This window comes from Lolium rigidum, chromosome 6 (assembly GCF_022539505.1).
Source record: "Lolium rigidum isolate FL_2022 chromosome 6, APGP_CSIRO_Lrig_0.1, whole genome shotgun sequence".
NCBI lineage: Eukaryota > Viridiplantae > Streptophyta > Magnoliopsida > Poales > Poaceae > Lolium > Lolium rigidum.
Genome location: NC_061513.1, coordinates 223016769 through 223036559, shown reverse-complemented (window position 1 = coordinate 223036559; position 19791 = coordinate 223016769). Strand labels below are relative to the sequence as shown.

At 43.3% G+C, this 19791-nt stretch overlaps 1 protein-coding gene across 1 annotated transcript in view; it reads right to left on the bottom strand.

Annotated features, from left to right (window-relative positions):
* The window catches only part of LOC124663790, a 38778-nt gene that overhangs the window by 2467 nt on the left and 16520 nt on the right, over positions 1-19791 (bottom strand). The gene's annotated exons all lie outside the window — the stretch shown is intronic.

Genomic DNA, 19791 nt, shown 5'->3' with positions numbered 1-19791 from the left:
CTCCTCATGGGAGCGACGAGCGGTGATGAAGATGGCGGTGGAGATGGCAGCGGTGTCGATGGAGAAGCCTTCCGGGGGCACTTCCCCGCTCCGGCAGGGTGCCGGAGCAGAGATCTGTCCCCCGGATCTTGGCTTCGCGATGGCGGCGGCTCTCGCAGGTTTACGTGGGTTTCGTCAATTGGTATCGGGTTTTCGATCCGGGGGCTTTATATAGGCGAAGAGGCGGCGCGGGAGGGGCTGACGAGGGGGCCACACCATAGGGCGGCGCGGCCCCCTGCGGCCGCGCCGGCCTAGGGTTTGGTGGCCCTGTGGCCCCCCTACGGTCCTTCCGGGTGTTCGGATTCTTCCGATGAAAATAGGAACTTTGGCGTTGATTTCGTCCGATTCCGAGAATATTTCGTTACTAGGATTTACGAAACCAAAAACAGCGGAAAACGAGAGCGGCACTTCGGCATCTTGTTAATAGGTTAGTTCCGAGAAAATGCATGAATATGACATAAAGTGTGCATAAAACATGTAGATAACATCAATAATGTGGCATGGAACACAAGAAATTATCGATACGTTGGAGACGTATCAGCATCCCCAAGCTTAGTTACGCTCGTCCCGAGCGAGTAAAACGATAACAAAGATAATTTACGGAGTGACATGCCATCATAAACTTGATCATACTATTTGTACAGCATATGTAGTGAATGCAGCGATCAAAACAATGTATATGACATGGGTAAACAAGCTGAATCATAAAGCAAAGACTTTTCATGAATAGCACTTCAAGACAAGCATCAATAAGTCTTGCATAAAAGTTAACTCATAAAGAAATAATTCAAAGTAGAGGCATTGAAGCAACACAAAAGAAGATTAAGTTTCAGCGGTTGCTTCCAACTTATAACATGTATATCTCATGGATAATTGTCAATGCAAAGCAATATAACAAATGCAATATGCAAATATGTAAGAATCAATGCACAGTTCACACAAGTGTTTGCTTCTTGAGATGGAGAGAAATAGGTGAATTGACTCAACAATGAAAGTAAAAGAATGGTCCTCCATAGAGGAAAAGCATCGATTGCTATATTTGTGCTAGAGCTTTGATTTTGAAAACATGAAACAATTTTGTCAACGGTAGTAATAAAGCATATGCATCATGTAAATTATATCTTATAAGTTGCAAGCCTCATGCATAGTGTACCAATAGTGCCCGCACCTTGTCCTAATTAGCTTGGACTACCTGGATTATCACCGCAATACATATGCTTTAACCAAGTTTCACAAAGGGGTACCTCTATGCCGCCTGTACAAAGGTCTAAGGAGAAAGCTCGCATTTGGATTTCTCGCTTTTGATTATTCTCAACTTAGACATCCATACCGGGACAACATCGACAACAGATAATGGACTCCTCTTTTAATGCTTTAAGCATTTGACAACAATTAATTCTTTTCTCATTAGAGATTTGAGGATATTTGTCCAAAACTGAAACTTCCACCATGAATCATGGCTTTAGTTAGCGGCCCAATGTTCTTCTCTCACAATATGCATGCTCAAACCATTCAACTCGGTGTAGATCGCCCTTACTTCAGACAAGACGAACATGCATAGCAACTCACATGAAATTCAACAATGAGTTGATGGCGTTCCCCGGTAAACATGGTTATCGCACAACAAGCAACTTAATAAGAGATAAAGTGCATAATTACATATTCAATACCACAATAGTTTTTAAGCTATTTGTCCCATGAGCTATATATTGCAAAGGTGAATGATGGAATTTTAAAGGTAGCACTCAAGCAATTTACTTTGGAATGGCAGGAAATACCATGTAGTAGGTAGGTATGGTGGACACAAATGGCATGGTGTTGTTTGGCTCAAGGTTTTGGATGCATGAGAAGTATTCCCTCTCGATACAAGGTTTAGGCTAGCAAGGTTATTTGAAACAAACACAAGGATGAACCAGTGCAGCAAAACTCACATAAAAGACATATTACAAGTATTATAAGACTATACATCGTCTTCCTTGTTGTTCAAACACCTTACTAGAAATTATCTAGACCTTAGAGAGACCAATTATGCAAACCAAATTTTAGCATGCTCTATGTATTCTTCACTAATAGGTGCAAAGTATATGATGCAAGAGCTTAAACATGAGCACAACAATTGCCAAGTATCACATTACCCAAGACATTATAGCAATTACTACATGTATCATTTTCCAATTCCAACCATATAACAATTTAACGAAGAGGAAACTTCGCCATGAATATTATGAGCTAAGAACACAGATGTTTATTTGAACCAGCGGAGCGTGTCTCTCTCCAACACAAGCATGATGTAATCCAATTTGTTCAAACACAAACAAAAAATAGAAACAAACAAACAGACGCTCCAAGTAAAGCACATAAGATGTGACCGAATAAAAATATAGTTTCAGGGGAGGAACCTGATAATGTTGTCGATGAAGAAGGGGATGCCTTGGGCATCCCCAAGCTTAGACAGCTTGAGTCTTCTTGATATATTCAGGGATGAACCACCGGGTGCATCCCCAAGCTTAGAGCTTTCACTCTCCTTGATCATAGTATATCATCCTCCTCTCTTGACCCTTGAAAACTTCCTCCACACCAAACTCGAAACAACTCATTAGAGGGTTAGTGGACAATAAAAATTAACATGTTCAGAGGTGACACAATCATTCTTAACACTTCTGGACATTGCATAAAGCTACTGGACATCAATGGATCAAAGAAATTCATCCAACATAGCAAAAGAGGCAATGCGAAATAAAAGGCAGAATCTGTCAAAACAGAACAGTCCGTAAAGATGGATTTTATTAGGCCACCAGACTTGCTCAAATGAAAATGCTCAAATTGAATGAAAGTTGCGTACATATCTGAGGATCATGCACGTAAATTGGCATAATTTTCTGAGCTTCCTGCAGGGCAGTGGGCTCAGATTCGTGACAGCAAAGAAATCTGGAACTGCGCAGTAATCCAAATCTAGTACTTACTTTTCTATCAAAGACTTTACTTGGCACAACAAAACATAAAACTAAGATAAGGAGAGGTTGCTACAGTAGTAAACAACTTCCAAGACACAAATATAAAACAAAGTACTGTAGCAAAATAACACATGGGTTATCTCCCAAGAAGTTCTTTCTTTATAGCCATTAAGATGGGCTCAGCAGTTTTAATGATGCACTCGCAAGAAATAGTATGTGAAGCAAAAGAGAGCATCAAGAGGCAAATTCAAAACACATTTAAGTCTAACATGCTTCCTATGCATAGGAATCTTGTAAATAAACAAGTTCATGAAGAGCAAAGTAACAAGCATAGGAAGATAAAACAAGTGTAGCTTCAAAAATTTCAGCACATAGAGAGGCATTTTAGTAACATGAAAATTTCTACAACCATATTTTCCTCTCTCATAATAACTTTCAGTAGCATCATGAGCAAACTCAACAATATAACTATCAAATGAAACATTCTTATCATGAGTCTCATGCATAAAATAATTACTCTCCACATAAGCATAATCAATTTTATTAGTTGTAGTGGGAGCAAATTCAACAAAGTAGCTATCATTATTATTCTCATCATCAAATATAGGAGGCATATTGTAATCATAATCAAATTCACTCTCCATAGTAGGTGGCACCAAAAGACCACTATCATTATAATCATCATAAATAGGAGGCAAAGTATCATCAAAGAAAATTTTCTCCTCAATGCTTGGGGGACTAAAAATATCATGGAAACCAGCTTCCCCAAGCTTAGAACTTTCTATATTATTGTCAACAATGGTGTTCAAAGCGTTCATACTAATATTACTACCAGCATGCAAAGAAGATTTCATAGGTTTTTTAATTTTCGCATCAAACAATCCATGTTTTAAATCAGGAAATAGAATAAGAAGCTCACTCTTGTACATTATGCCAAACTAGTGTAAACAAGAAACAACAAGATGCAATTGCAGGATCTAAAGGAAATAGCTTTGAGCACACACACAACGGCGCCAGAAAAATACTTTACCTGGGACCGTAGTATGAGTGCCTTTTTACCTTTCCTCCCCGGCAGCGGCGCCAGAAAAGTGCTTGATGTCTACGTTCCCCCTCCTTTCCTGTAGACAGTGTTGGGCCTCCAAGAGCGAGAGGTTTGTAGAACAGCGACAAGTTTCCCTTAAGTGGATACCCAAGGTTTATCGAACTCGGGGAGGAAGAGGTCAAAGATATCCCTCTCATGCAACCACTGCAACCACAAAGCAAGAAGTCTCTTGTGTCCCCAACACACCAAATAGGTGCACTAGTTCGGCGAAGAGATAGTGAAATACAGGTGGTATAAATAAGTATGAGCAGTAGCAACGGTGGCAGAAAAGTGCTTGGCGTGTAGTTGATGGTGGTGATATTGCAGCAGTAGTAACGCAGTAAAACAGTAAACAAGCAGTAGTAACGCAGTAGTATTTAGGACCAAGGCCTAGGGATTACACTTTCACTAGTGGACACTCTCAACATTGATCACATAACAGAACAGATAAATGCATACTCTACACTTTTGTTGGATGATGAACATATTGCGTAGGATTACACGAACCCTCAATGCCGGAGTTAACAAGCTCCACAATAATGCTCATGTTTAAGTAACCTTAAGTGTAAGATAGATCAACGCTACTAAACCAAGTACTAGCATAGCATGCACACTTTGTCACCTTCATGCATATGTAGGAGGAATAGATCACATCAATATTATCATAGCAATAGTTAACTCCATAATCTACAAGAGATCATGATCATAGCATAAACCAAGTACTAACACGGTGCACGCACTGTCACCTTTACACACGTGCAGGAGGAATAAACTACTTTAATAACAAATCACTAGAGTAGCACATGGATAAATTGTGATACAACATGCTGCAATCTTAAAGAGATATAAATAAGCACCTCACTATACCATTCAATGAGTAAGTATTCTGTGAAATCTAGCCTAAGAGACCCACACGGTGCACACACTTGTCACCTTTACACACGTGGGACGAGGAGTCTCCGGAGATCACATAAGTAAAACTCACTTGACTAGCATAACGACATCTAGATTACAGGCATCATCATATGAATCTCAATCATGTAAGGCAGCTCATGAGATTATTGTATTGACACACATAGGAGAGAGATGAACCACATAGCTACCGGTACAGCCCCGAGCCTTGATGGAGAACTACTCCCTCCTCATGGGAGCGAGCAGCGGTGATGAAGATGGCGGTGGAGATGGCGGCGGTGTCGATGGAGAAGCCTTCGGGGGCACTTCCCCGCTCCGGCAGGGTGCCGGAACAGAGATCCTGTCCCCCGGATCTTGGCTTCGCGATGGCGGCGGCTCTCGCGGGTTTACGTGGGTTTCGTCAATTGGTATCGGGTTTTCGATCCGGGGGCTTTATATAGGCGAAGAGGCGGCGCGGGAGGGCTGACGGGGGGCCACACCATAGGGCGGCGCGGCCCCCCTCCGGCCGCGCCGGCCCTAGGGTTTGGTGGCCCTGTGGCCCCCCTACGGTCCTTCCCGGGTGTTCGGATTCTTCCGATGAAAATAGGAACTTTGGCGTTGATTTCGTCCGATTCGAGAATATTTCGTTACTAGGATTTACGAAACCAAAAACAGCGGAAAACGAGAAGCGGCACTTCGGCATCTTGTTAATAGGTTAGTTCCAGAAAATGCACGAATATGACATAAAGTGTGCATAAAACATGTAGATAACATCAATAATGTGGCATGGAACACAAGAAATTATCGATACGTTGGAGACGTATCAGATTCCAGGAAGAATCTGGACAAGGGATGTATTCAATTATATCCAGTAAGATCACCATGGAGTTCGAGAAAAGATTTAGTCTGCACAAGTCAGATCCACACTCCGAAAAGTGAGAGAGTTCAAACTTCAAGGACGAAGTTTAGTTTATGGGGTAGAGACTGTAGTATCCCAGGTATTGGGGTTACAAAAATAGAGGAAACAGATGTGTGCATTGCATTCATGCATAGAAAATCTGGGGAATTTTCGCGCTTTAAAGTAAAACAGTCACAGTAACTGAAGTTTCGCTTGACCTTGATGGAATTGAAGTAGATCATCAAGCCAAGTGCTATAAACCTCAATGTGACTTTGCTAAAACCTTGTTTTGGGTAGAGAGAATTTGATCTAAGGGATTAGATCAAATGGAATTAAAATCAACACAAGAACTTATTAATCAATGATCAACTACTTGATCTTATTAAAGATCACCACATGGTATTCCTTGCCATAACATATGAACATCCATTTAATTGGAAATCAAGTAACAATAATTGGAGAAACTATTCTTCACTCATCTTTTCCATGTCTTAAACAAATCCATGATCCTACCATGAACCTCATGGTATTCATATTATTTCATTCTTGGAAACATAACAAGGAGATCCACTCTAGAAATATATATCCTTCTCTATTCCATATTATTGTACATCAAACCTAGAGAGGTGAGAGTTCTATAACAATTATTAGAGAAGCAATAACAAACCTTGAGCTAAACCTTGGATATACATCCAAGTATTCAAATCATCATCTTTAAGAGGAACCCTAGGATATTATTCAAGACACTCCTAGAGAGAGAAACCAATTATGTTAAACATAGATATTGATGATCATATCAATCCCTATGGAGCCTAACCTTAAGTTAGTATTAAAGTCCTTCCCAAAATGAGAGAGACCAATCATACAAACCATAGCTTTGTCTATTTAAGAATAAAGGACAACCATTGAACTAGAGTATTAGGAGTACACCATAACCTAGAATAATCCATTCTTATATAAGAGAGCTCAAGCTATGGTGTTACACCCAAGTTAGTTGAGGCAACACTTGAGTTTGAGGGAAATAACTATCCATATGTTCTGATGATTAAATCATCATTCCTTAAGTAGCACTATAAGATATTATCTCAGGCATTCTCCTGAGATATAAACTATAGAGACAATCATAGTAGTCCCATACAAGAAGGTAAATTAGAAGTGCTATACCTTAATTGATCTAGACAATGCTTGATCATGGAAGTGAGAACCCATTTAATGAGAGATCCCTAGGAATCCAAACCTTGATCATTATAAATTGAGTGATGATCATAAACCCTAAGAACTTGGGGTAGAGATATTAAGAACAAGTGGATCATGCTTAATCCATGACCATGCTTTGTAGAAATAGGAGAATAATCCAAATGCTAACACTTATATGACTTAGATCTTATTCACCACATGAAATCATAGGGGGATCACTAGTGAGCAACCCTAGACCTATATCCCAACCTTTACTTGTGAACCATTTGGTGATCATAAGTAGGATCCTACCATACCTATATTTCATAAAATAAAGAACCAAGAAAACCTTAGAGTAAAACCCCATACTTAATATGGTGAGAAACCATCCATCCATATGACCAAAGTTAACTATAAAAAGAACTACAACAACTTTAGTTACTTTAGTGATAAATTGAGGATAGTAATAGAAGTTAACAGGTAGAATATAAAACCAATTCTCAATATCTTAGTAACTAAAGGAGAACATAAAATGTTAATTAAGCCACCATCTCATCCTGGTTAGGGGAGATTAACCCTAGCACATGCAATATGATGTCATCCCAATTCTATAAACTAGAATTGTATCTCAACCCTAGTTTATGCATCACTATGGTGATCATAATATGAACCTAGGCCATAATTGAGATTCCAACCAATTGCCATTAGGTAAATATCATTATCACCCTAAGAAATGCTCATTAGCTGAATTCTATGCTTCACAAATTAACCCTAAGAAACATCTAGTGCTTAAACTCATAATTAAATCCATGGGTGGTGATCACCCACTTATCTTTGTAAATAAAGCCCAACCTTGAGGAGAATAATGCATACTCTAGGATTTTAAGTTATATTTAAAATATATAACTAATACTAACCTTGAATTTGGATTATTATCAAACCTACAAAATCCTAAGAAAATGTTGTTCACATGAAATGTCAGTGACTAATTCCTCAAATGGAAACCAAGACATAGTAACAAACTCTGTAATACTTTGAGATAAAAGTATAACTCTCATCATTCTAAACAGAATTGATTGCATAATAAAAAGAGAATTAAAGTAAAAATATAAGATTAGGTCCAAATGTTATTCACAAATATGCAAGTAATTCAATATAAAATATGAATTCAAAATAGAACAAGGAAACAATAGTCAGTAAACTAAATCTTGAATAAATGAGCATCATTACAAATTATTTACAAACAGTATTGAATTCATAAATGAATTCAAATAATAAATATAAAATAGAATTATAAAACAGAAAAGAAAAGAAAAGAAAAAAAATATAGAAGAGGAAGCTTACCTGCCTCACCTGGTTGGACAGCCCACGCAGCAGCCCAGCAGCAGCCTAGCAACACGGCCCAAGCCACCACCCAAGAGCAGCCCACGTACCCTTTCGATCAAATATCGGAGGAGAGGCTCATCCTCATCCTCTTCGTGTACGGGAGGCCAGCGAGACGCCGTGCTCCGTTTCCCCTCGCGTTGGCGCCATCTCCTCGACCGTCGGCGTGACAAGGCACGTTTAGGCTCCGTATAAATACCACGGCGAACCCTAGCCCCGAAATTCTTCGTCCTCTGCTCAAATTCTGCCCAAGACGAAACCCTAGCCCGTACGGCCTCCGGTCATCGCCGTCGAATAGGACCTCCCCGAGCCTCGCCGATGACACCATCGTCATCGCCATCCTCTCCTTGCTCTTCCTGCAAAAGGAATTAAGCCAAGGTGCCCTGGAGCGTCTCCGTCGAGCTCGTCTCTCCGACGGCCGGCGACACCCAATTCCGGCGAACCAGACCACGGCGAGCCACGCCGTCAAGCCCTGCGTACTCCTGGTGAGTCGCTGAAGCTCCTCGCATGCTCGCCTCGGTCGATTATACACCGTAGCTTCGCCGCGCCGTTTAACTGCATCCGCCGCCGCGGTATGTGCTCGCGGGATCTATTCCGGTGACCATTCGCTGGGGGCGCCGCCTACAAATTGTTCAGCGTGTAGTGCTGCGTCTGGCTCGCCCATTCGTCTGTGCCCTACTGGCCGGAATCGCCATCGCCGGCAACAACTGCCTCGCCGGCAGTGTGCTCCTGTGCCTCGTCAGCAGATGGACTTGGTCCACGCCTGCGTGGCAGCTGGAGTGGCCTAAGGCCCACCAGTCAGCCACTGGGTGTAGACCAGTTCGGGTGTGTTTAGTATTTCGGTTTAATTTCAAATTACAGAAAATACCTGAAACTTTGAAATAATGTATAAAAATCATAAAAGCTCAGAAAAATACAAATAAGATATCAAAATTCTTATAAAAGAAAAATCTATCCAATACAAATATAAAATGAAATTTTTATTTTTAATAAAAATTCAATTATTTAATACTTGTTATTTAAGCCTTTAATTTTAAATTCTAAATACAAGTAAAAATTCAGAAATTAAGAAACCATTTATAAATTCAATAAAACCAATAAGCAAATAAAGAAAACATGAAAACTAATTTTCTTTATTTGCAATCCTATTAAATCTTTATTAGGGAAATTTAAACCCTAATTAATAATTACCTTAATTATTAATTGTTTAAAAATAATAAAATGCCAAATTCAATATTATTTTTATTCCCAAGTTATTAAGAACTTCAACTTTAAAATGAAGTTATTAATCATAGGACTATGTGGTAAATAGCAAACCCTAATTCTATAGTAAATAATATTACAGCTCATCATTTCATGTGTAATCCTAAAACCCTAATGCCATTTAGACCCTAGTTCCATTAGTACATGTGAACCCTAAATTGTCCTAAACCTAAAACCCTAGATTAGAACATGTGATCATGGTACCTACTTCCCTAATCATAGAAACATAGTAGCAACTAAATACTTGTCTTGAACACATGAAATGTAGAAGACCTAGCACTAATATATGGGTAACCCATGTGTTCATCTTCATCAGACCTAAATAATTAAGTAGGGTTAACCAAATGAAAACCCTAGATCCTAGTACCAAAGCCATCATCCTTATTTATCACGAAGTAGTATCACACCATTATGATGAACCCTAATAGCAACTATACCTACTATTTTAAAATTACATAACCCTGTTCCACTAAACCCTACTAGTGTTGAATAATTATGAACCATCCTAATTAAGAACCAACCATTCTCTACTTAGAGATCCAATGGCTAATACAAGACAACCTCAACCTTAATTGTAATACTTCTTATTTTGTAAGAAGTATGTTCTTCAAAAGTTATTCTTTTGAAGAAAATAAGGAATCATCATCAATCCTGCCTAATAGGACCTATAGCCAATAACCAGCTATCACCAGCAAGGTATACCAACCTTGATAGCAACTATTTATAATAAATTGCTCAAGATGCCTAGGCTTAACTCAACCTTACAAGCCCTTGGTGTTGATGAATCCAACATTGTTGGGATCCAACTAATACTTACCCTAAAACTAGTTGAAACCCATAATAAACCATAGAACTCCACAACCCTGATTATCATACTTGTTTTTTTATTAAAGAACATGTTCTCCAAAAGTTATCCTTTTGAAGTATATAATAATCAACCATTAACCATGACATATAGTACTAAAACCAACCACTATTCATTACATGTTAGGACTATACCAAATATTATTGTTGTGTGCTATTAGTATTATTGTTATAATATATTGCAACACCTGTTTATGATACTAAGCAACCAATCCTTAATAAGAACCTTGTTTGTGAATCACTCTAAAAGTGCAACACACTTGAACTAATCATTACCACTCACTAATCCTAAATCATCGGGGTTAGGTCACGCTTAGAGCGATTGCATCTCATTCTTATGCATTATTGCATCCTTGCCAATCTTTTCAACATCGTCCTTACCGGACGATGATGCTATTTCAGAATTTGGAGTTATTGCGTATTGAAGACCTTGACTGCATAATCTTGCAGTCAATAAAGGCAAGTTCATCGCTTGCTCATGTCATTCGAGTATCTTTATCAAATTACTTGCAAAGTACTATGATTATCACTATTGCATAAAAACCAAAACCACTATTTTCATAACTATGAATATGACTATGTGGTTGGCAATGGAACCATGGATTGTGTTGATATGGTGGAGGTTCCATTGCAAGGGTTTATATCCATCTAGGATTAACAACAAATGTCGTCCAGTGATTCTTGTGCCGTAATACCCGTGTTAACCATAAGATCCGGAGTGGGACGGAGTAGTCAAAAGTGTTTCCACCTCTCGTTCATCAACGGATGCTCATTACTTGGGTGCACATGATCTTGCGAGACATGATGCAGGGGTGGGAACCCGTAGAAGTCCCAACGGTAATGAGGTCTATGATGGGTTGCAGCTGCCGGCGTAGGAATGTATGGTAGAGCCCTACATTGTCGTCGTGGTCGGGGTCCACCCTGAAATCTATGGGAATAATGGGACCGGCGTGGACCCAGGGTCGGAGTCTGCAACAAAGGGTGGGTGTTCAAGGTAGCGGAGGAACATGATTGGCTAGACCTTATACCGGGCCTCACACCATAGGAAGTGTGGACGGGTTGCGCGCCCGGTTGGCACCAAGGTTAAGATCTCTTATGGGTAAAGCAACACACCTCTGCAGAGTGTAAAGAACCGTGACCTGTCACTCCTCGTTCGGGATATGGAGGCTGCGAACGCGGCCGTAAAGGAGCTCCATGAAGTTCTAGTAAACCGGTGAAGGCTGACGGACATAGTTCTTACGAATAAAAGCAACCTTTTGAAGAAATGATTATGAAAACCTGCATTGGTATTAGACTTTCCGGTCTAATGCCGTAGCTAGTGCATTAAACACCTCTTTCCTATAATGAACTTGTTGAGTACGCTCGTACTCATCCCACTCTTAAATCCCCTGCTTAGATATGGAGGCATCGAAGGAGGATCTACAGTACAACTCGAAGGCCGAGGAGTCAACAACTACTTCAAGAGAAAGGACCCTGACAGAAGAGTCAGATACCACATCCAACAAGGAGAAGACCTAGTTTAGCTATAGAAGGGAACTAGCTTCCTAAACCTAGCTCCTATTTAGCTAGAATCTATTCTTAGCCTTTATAGCTAGTTAAATACTCTACCATTAGAGTTCGTGATAGGATTAGACTACGAGTCATTCTTCTGGAGTTTATTTGCAGATTTACCTCATTGTAAAGTAGGAGGCGTCTGTCGATCTTACGTAGCGAGTACGTTTGTAATTCTATAGACATGCCTTGGACCCGCATATGTTTCTGTTGTACCACTCTGAGCTATATAATAGTAGTGGAACGGTGTTTCATTGGTGTTGTATCAGACTTGCATACTACACCATGCAGTGGTATGCCGGGTCACCACAGGGGACCAAGGAGAGGCTATGGGGCAAGGTTGCTGGTGCTAGGGTTGAGAGAATAGAGAGGGAGTGAGGTGGCATGTCCATGGCCGGCATGGTTAGGGCTTGCCCTGGGTGGCTCTCCTCCTAGGTTGCTATTGGGTTTAATAGAGATAGAAGGGACCAGGGGACAAGGTAGAGTGGAGTGTGCACTTGGGGTTAGGCCAACACTATGCCAAATAGTGTTTTGGATTTGTTCCATATTTGAAAATTGCAAACTTTGCCAAAATTGGTTGAGCTCAGGTGGTTCCAAAATTTGAAAATGGTTCATTTGGATAGGTTGCAAATGACCATAGACAAATACAAGTGGTGGTGGAATTTTAAAAATCAAAGAAATGCAAATTTGCAAAATGTGAGATTGTTGCACATGTTAAAAAGTCCCAACTTTGCATGGGCATAGTTTTTGATCCAAGATGATTTTGATATGGTGGTCTTTACAAAAGTTGTTCACCTTGATGTGATCTTGGATGAGGTGCAAAGGAATGGGAAAGTTTAGTTTGAAAAACTTGAAATACAAGGGCTCAAAGTAGGGACCAGATTATAAAAGACAGATTTGACCATTATTCTATGTGTTCACAAATTGAGTTTAAATTTGATTTGATTTGTGTTTCTTTGATTACAAATGTTGTAATAAGTGTTTAGTAACATAATACAACTAATGGTGAAGGCCAAATTGGTCTAGGTCAAAGATTTGAAAAAATGGCATACACCATATGTGAGGGTTTTGTGATTTCCTACTTCTTATTCTTTTATTTTTCTTTGCTTCATTTTGACAAGAGTGAGGTTTATTTGATGTTAGATTGAGTTGGGTACAAAGTTCAAACCATTTTAGGACAATGGGGATGCCTAGGGTAAGATTTGATATTTTGGCTAAGTGCCACATATACCTCTATGCATATGTTTGATTTTATTTTAATTCTCACTTGAATTGGTTGGTAAGTACTTTGTTGAGTGCGTGATGTATTTCAAAACATCTACCTAGGTCAACACTCAAAGTTGGAGCATTTGCAAAAAGTAGCCATAGGCTTGCATATGCCTTTTTCTTATTTAAGATCCTTCCTTTTTATTTTGTTTTTCCCAAGGTTAGTGACAAGAGGGATGGGGTTTAGGGTTTAGTAGGGTTCATCATGGTTCACCACCATTTAGCAAAAATAAGAAAGGTAGGGTTCAAGATTTACCTATTAGGGCTATATGCCCACATATGTCTTTTATTTTGGTTTCTCAAAATAGATCCACTTGAACTTGAGAAGGTTAGGGTTTATGGTTTTTCTTATTTGATTTCTTTCTATTTTATTTGGTATGTGATCTTCACTTGATCACTTTAGGGTTTTAGGGTTTATCACACAAACATAGTAACACTCATCAGGGAAAAGCACAAGTATTAGGTATGAGCACTATGCATAGCACTCTATGTAAGAAAAGTTTTTGTTGGTTCTCATTTTTGGAAAAAGGAAATTCATTTTCTCATTTTTTTAAAAATTTGGGGTGTTACAAACCCTTCCCCCTTAAACAAATCTCGTCCCGAGATTTTAAGAAAAGTTAGGTTCCTAAGAGAGATTGGGCGATGTGATTGAACAGGAAAACATACTTGGCATGGCCTGAGGTGCTTCTGGTGCTTCTGTTGCAGTCATGTGGTAGAGGCGGCCGTTGCGGTTGTTCTGGTTCCTTCTTGCGGCAAAGCGGCGCTGGTTTTTGAGCAGGTGCAGCGGTGTTGGCGGCAATCTTGGAAAGCTTCTTGGGGCACTCATTGGAGTAGTGACCCACAACTCCACATTCATAGCAGTTGATGGTGGACTTGTCCTTGGGGTTGACGGGAACAGTGTTGCTTCCAGTCATTTGGGCAGTATTGGGGTTGTTGTTGTTGCCATTGGGGTGGGGGTTGTTGTTGGTGCGGTTGCCATTGTTATTGTTGTTGTTGGTGTTCTGGTTGTTGTTGTTGTTGTGGTGGTGGTGGTTGTTGCTTGGGCGGTATGTCTGAGCCGGGGGCTTGTTGTATCTTGGGGCAAATCCTCCAGATGAATTGCCGCGGTACTTCTGAGCATTGTTGGGTCCATTCTGGGGCATCATACGGCGCTTGCGGTTCTCATTGTCTTGGTGTAGTTTCCCTTCCATCTGGATGGCTGAGTCCACCAGGGCTTCTAGGTCGGCAAAGGGAATGTTGACCAGCACAGTCTGCATCTCATCATGCAGTCCGTTCAGAAATCTCTCCTTCCTCTTCTCATTGGTGTCGGTTTCGTCGGGGGCATACCTTGACAAGGTGAGGAACCTGTCGCGGTATTCTACCACCGACATTCTGCCTTGCTTGAGTTCACGGAACTCGTCTCTCATCTTCTTGATCGAGTCCTTGGGGCACGTGATACTTGCTAAACTTCAGCTTGAAGTCTTCCCGGGTCATCATCCGTCCCGCATTCATTGCGCGGGCGGCTGGTCCACCGAGGCTCGTGCGGGTCCGACTGAGGTAGTGGGTGGCGAACAGTACTTTCTCTGTGGCTTCAACTCCCGCAACTTCGAGGTTGTTCTCCATTGTCTGGAGCCAGTCATCGACATCGAGGGGCTCTTCGGTCTTGCTGAAAATAGGTGGGTTGGTGTTTTGAAAGTTCTTTAGTTTTGACCCAGGGTGGTCGTGGTTTCCATGGCCGTTGTTGTTCTGAGCAATCTGCTGCAGTGCGGCAATGTTGGCTTGGCGTTCAGCTCTCTCGGCTTCGCGGTCTGCCATCATCATCTCTAGCATCTGCATCTGTTGCGGTCAGAAACCCACCGGCGAGCAGCGACGGGCAACACAGTAGAGCCGGGAGGCTCCCAGGACTGCGGCTGGCCCTGGTCCCTCGAGCGACGGCCCGCAAAGCCTCGGCACGCACGTCCGATGCTGGTGCAAGGGCGTGCCACCTGACCTATACCTGGTCAGGAAGGTGATGGATTTTCTTCGCTTAGTTTCCTGCATGGCATACACGTAAACATTAAATACGAGCCTCGATCGGCTCTCAGGTTGTCCTGTGAATCGGCTCAAGGAGCTGATCCACCCACGATCCGTATGAGGTATACGATTACATGGTGGTCCTGCTTGATCAATATAAAGCTAAAACGACCTACGACGATTTAGGGTTTTCACCACATAATCGGAACATCCTACACGTGATTGAGCCTGGCAGCCACGCACGGTAATAATAAACCGACCTTAGACAAGGCCTAAAAACCAACATGAAGTTGATCCCGGAACATCTCATCTAGGGTTAGCAAACTACACCCTACGTGCTCACTGGATCCTTCAACCCGTTTGCAAGGCCTAACTATGCAGATATTAAACTAATCCTTGAAGAACAAGGAGCAATCATAACGGATCGGATCTACTAAATAACGATCAAGCGAGGTGCCGCCCTTACACCTAAGATAGGTGTAAGGGCGGCTAGGCGTCTAAGGGTCGCATGGACGAAAGCATATGATATGATGAAACAATGCTAACCCTAACACATCTATGATAACTACGTTTCTCGCCATCAACAAGGCTTCAGCGGGAGCAATGCATGAACAACGAATAAACGTTACTGCCTAGATCGCAAGATGCGATCTAGGCAGCATGATGCTTACCCGGAAGAAACCCTCGAAACAAGGGGCTGGCGATGCGCCTAGATTGGTTTGTGATGAACGTGATTGTTGTTTATTTCATAAACCCTAGATACATATTTATAGTCCGTAGACTTCCTAACGTGGGAGTAATCCCAACCGTGCACGAGCCAAATTCTATCTAACCGACACGTATCCTACTATATTTACGAGATACACGGGCAAACTAGCCCAAACTTTGTATACAAGGCCGATTCATGTATTTCTTCCGGGTATATTCTTCAAGCCCATCTTAATCGCGGCCCACCTCGACCCGGTCAAATTCTGGTGATAACACATGCCCCCTGGTTTTGGAAATGACAATTCCAAAATCACTCTGTTTTTTCTTCGTCGGGTCATGTCGTGGCAGAGCAGAACCGTCGCAGTATCCTTCATCATGATGCCTTGCCTTATCAACTTCTCTGCAAGATTTGATAGCTTTAACATTGTTATCACCAGATTTTGGCTAAATCAGGAGGTGGGCCGCGATCAAGATGGGCTTGGAAGATTACACATGGAAGATCTATGAAGCGGCCTTGCACGGAGAATTTGGGCTAGGTTGCCCGTGTATCTTTAATTATAGTAGATTGTATCTAGATTAAAAGTTAGAGTTTATCTCGTGCACGGTTTAGTGCACGCCCACATTAGAAAGTCCGTCTGGACTATAAATATGTACCTAGGGTTTATGGAATAAACAACAACCAACGTTCAACCACAAACAAATCTCGGCGCATCGCCAACTCCTTCGTCTCGAGGGTTTCTACCGGTAAGCATCATGCTGCCTAGATCGCATCTTGCGATCTAGGCGGCACTAAGCCTGCCTACGTTGTTCATGCGTTGCTCGTGCTGAAGCCTTTTTGATGGCGAGCAACGTAGTTATCTTAGCCATGTTAGGGTTAGCATTGTTCTTCATATTACATGCTTTCGTAGTGCAACCCTTGCATGTCTAGCCGCCCTTACACCTATCTTAGGTGTAGGGCGGCACCCGCTTGATCATAGTTTAGTAGATCTGATCCGTTACGATTGCTCCTTGTTCTACAAGGATTAGTTTAATATACGCAATAGTTAGGCCTTACAAAGGGGGAGGATCCGGCGGCACGTAGGGTGTCGTTCGTTGGCCCTAAGCGAGGATGTTCCGAGGATCAACCTCGTGTTGGTTTTTAGGCCTTGTTTAGGATCGGCTTACGATCACCGTGCGTGGCCGCGAGGCCCAACCTGGAGTAGGACGATCCGATTATGCGGTGAAAACCCTAGATCGTCGTAGATCTCGTTAGCTTTACCTTGATCAAGCGGGACCACCATATATTCGGACACCCGTCCGAATCATGGGTGGATCGGCTCTTTGAGCCGATTCACGGGATAACGAGAGCCGATCGAGGCTCGTATTTAATGTTTACGTGTGTGCCCTGCGAGAAACTAAGCGAGGCATCATCCACACCTTCCGACCAGGTATAGGTCGGGTGGCACGCCCTTGTGATAAACATCGGCGCGTGCGACCGGGAGGCTTTGCGGGCCGTCGCTGCGAGGGCCCGGGGCCAGCCGCAGCCCTAGTTGTTCCCGGCTCTACCGTGTTGACCGTCTCTGCCCGCCGGGGGATTCGACGTCAGCACATTCGCGGCACGCCCGGTGGGACGGTCGACGACATCCACGACATCGCCATCTACATCCGAGATGGCGGAAGACACTCCGGTCACGTACGAGGATCGCACGATGAGCTCAAGAAGAAGCATGACGAGATCAAGGCAACCCTCGAAGCCGAACTCATCGGCTCCTTCCACCGAACCCGCTCCCATGGCGTCGAGGTGGAAGGGTTTCACACCTGAAGGCGCACTCGATGGAGTGGACCTGTCGCCCCGTCGGAAGAGCGCACCGGGTCGGCTCGAAGTACGAGGATCTGCCCGAGGAGCTCAAAAGGAAACACGACGAGATCAAGGCAACCCTCGAAGCCGAACTCATCGGCTCCTCTGAGAAGACCCGGCCGCACGACATCAAGCTCGATTAGAGACTCAAGTCCGTCGCCTGGCGTCAACATGGTGGATCTCAGCCACTCCATAGGCCAGCCAAAGTTCTCCTTTGGTGTCAACATGGCAGGGCTTGCAAGCCGCCATGGCAAAGACGAAGCGGAAAGCAGCCACTCCCGTGGCAACGATGAAGAGGGGGCCGATCCACGCGACCGGCCCGAGATGATGACGAGGCGGTGCACGGCGGGAGAGGGAATAAGGCGCGTGCGGTATCAGCGTCCACTCTCCGAGCGCCTCCTCCACAAATATGAGCAGCAGCACGACCGACATCGGCACTACGACGTAGATGATGAAAGGAATTGTCGGTCTGATGCAGAGGTCAGGAGGTACCGTCAGCATGATAGGAGCGACGACGGATACAATCGTCGCGCTGAAGGAAGGTCACGGGGGCAGGATAACATGGATAGGCATCGGGGCCCGTCCGTTCTTCAAACATTGCTTGGGACTCGGGAATGAGCCTATTGCCAATGATCGAGAGCGCCCAGAATGCAAACAAAGGAAGAAGGGTGCCGCTATCGTGTCCGTGTTCGAGCGTCTAGGGCCTCTCCACCTCGGAACAAGCACGGCGAGTCCGCTCGGGTGAAAGATCTCGAGGAACTAGAGGACGATGATGAAGAAGATAAATATCATCGGCCCGGGTGGTGCCACGATGGGCTCGGCCGTTCCCAAAAGCGAAGGGTTCAGCGTACGCGTGGGTTGGAAGAAGGCTGAAAGATTGTACCTGCACACGCTAAGGAAGGCACGGCCTGATACGGCCGCCAAAATCCGGCGAACCACTGGACGAAGAAGGTCGGCCACAAAGAAAAGAGTGGCGCCCCAAGCAGAGGAAAGCCGATGATGATACATCGGCTGGCACGAACATGGTCTTCATTCTTCCGACGGAGTTTAGCGCTCCAAGTTTGTATGAAGCACCTGTGGCGCAATTAGACTGCGGCCCACGGCCGGTCATCTTTGAGAAGCCAAAAGAAAGAAGTTACAGGCATATGAAGGCCCTGTACTTGCGAGGCTACATCAATGGGCAGCTCTGTCAACAAGATGTTGGTAGACACGGAGCGGCGATCAACATTATGCCATACTCCATGCTTTGCGTCGGTTGGGACGCTCCAGCTCGGATCCGATCAAGACCAACGTAACACTGAGCGATTTCAACGGCCAAGCATCTGACGCGCAAGGTGTTCTGAATGTGGATCTGACCGTAGGAAGGAAAACTGTCCCTACGACATTATTTATCGTCGACAGCAAGAGTACCTACGCTGTCCTACTAGGGAGGGATTGGATCCACGCCAACTGTTGCATTCCATCCACGATGCACCAATGCCTGATACAGTGGGATGGAGATGAAGTAGAAGTCGTCCGTGCGAGATGATTCGGTCGAGGTTTCAACAGACCGGCATGGACATTTGGGAGACATCGAGGCCAAGAGCCGCTCTCGGTGTATCAATTTGGACGAGCTGTGAGCGCATCGACGTGACAAAGAACGGGGTTAGGCTGGTTTTATCCACCGGCCTGACCGTGTAACAAAAGCAAATGTCGATGGATAAACGTGGCGAGACCGATCCTTGTGATCGGCCCCAAAAGATTTGTGAAGGGACATAACAAAACCCTCACCGAGAGAGCAATGGGAGGCCGATTCTAGCGATCGGCCAGAATTATCCTCAACATCCATTCTGCCTGGGTTCAACATGTTATCCAACAGAGCCGACACCATCAATTTTCTTGACAGAAT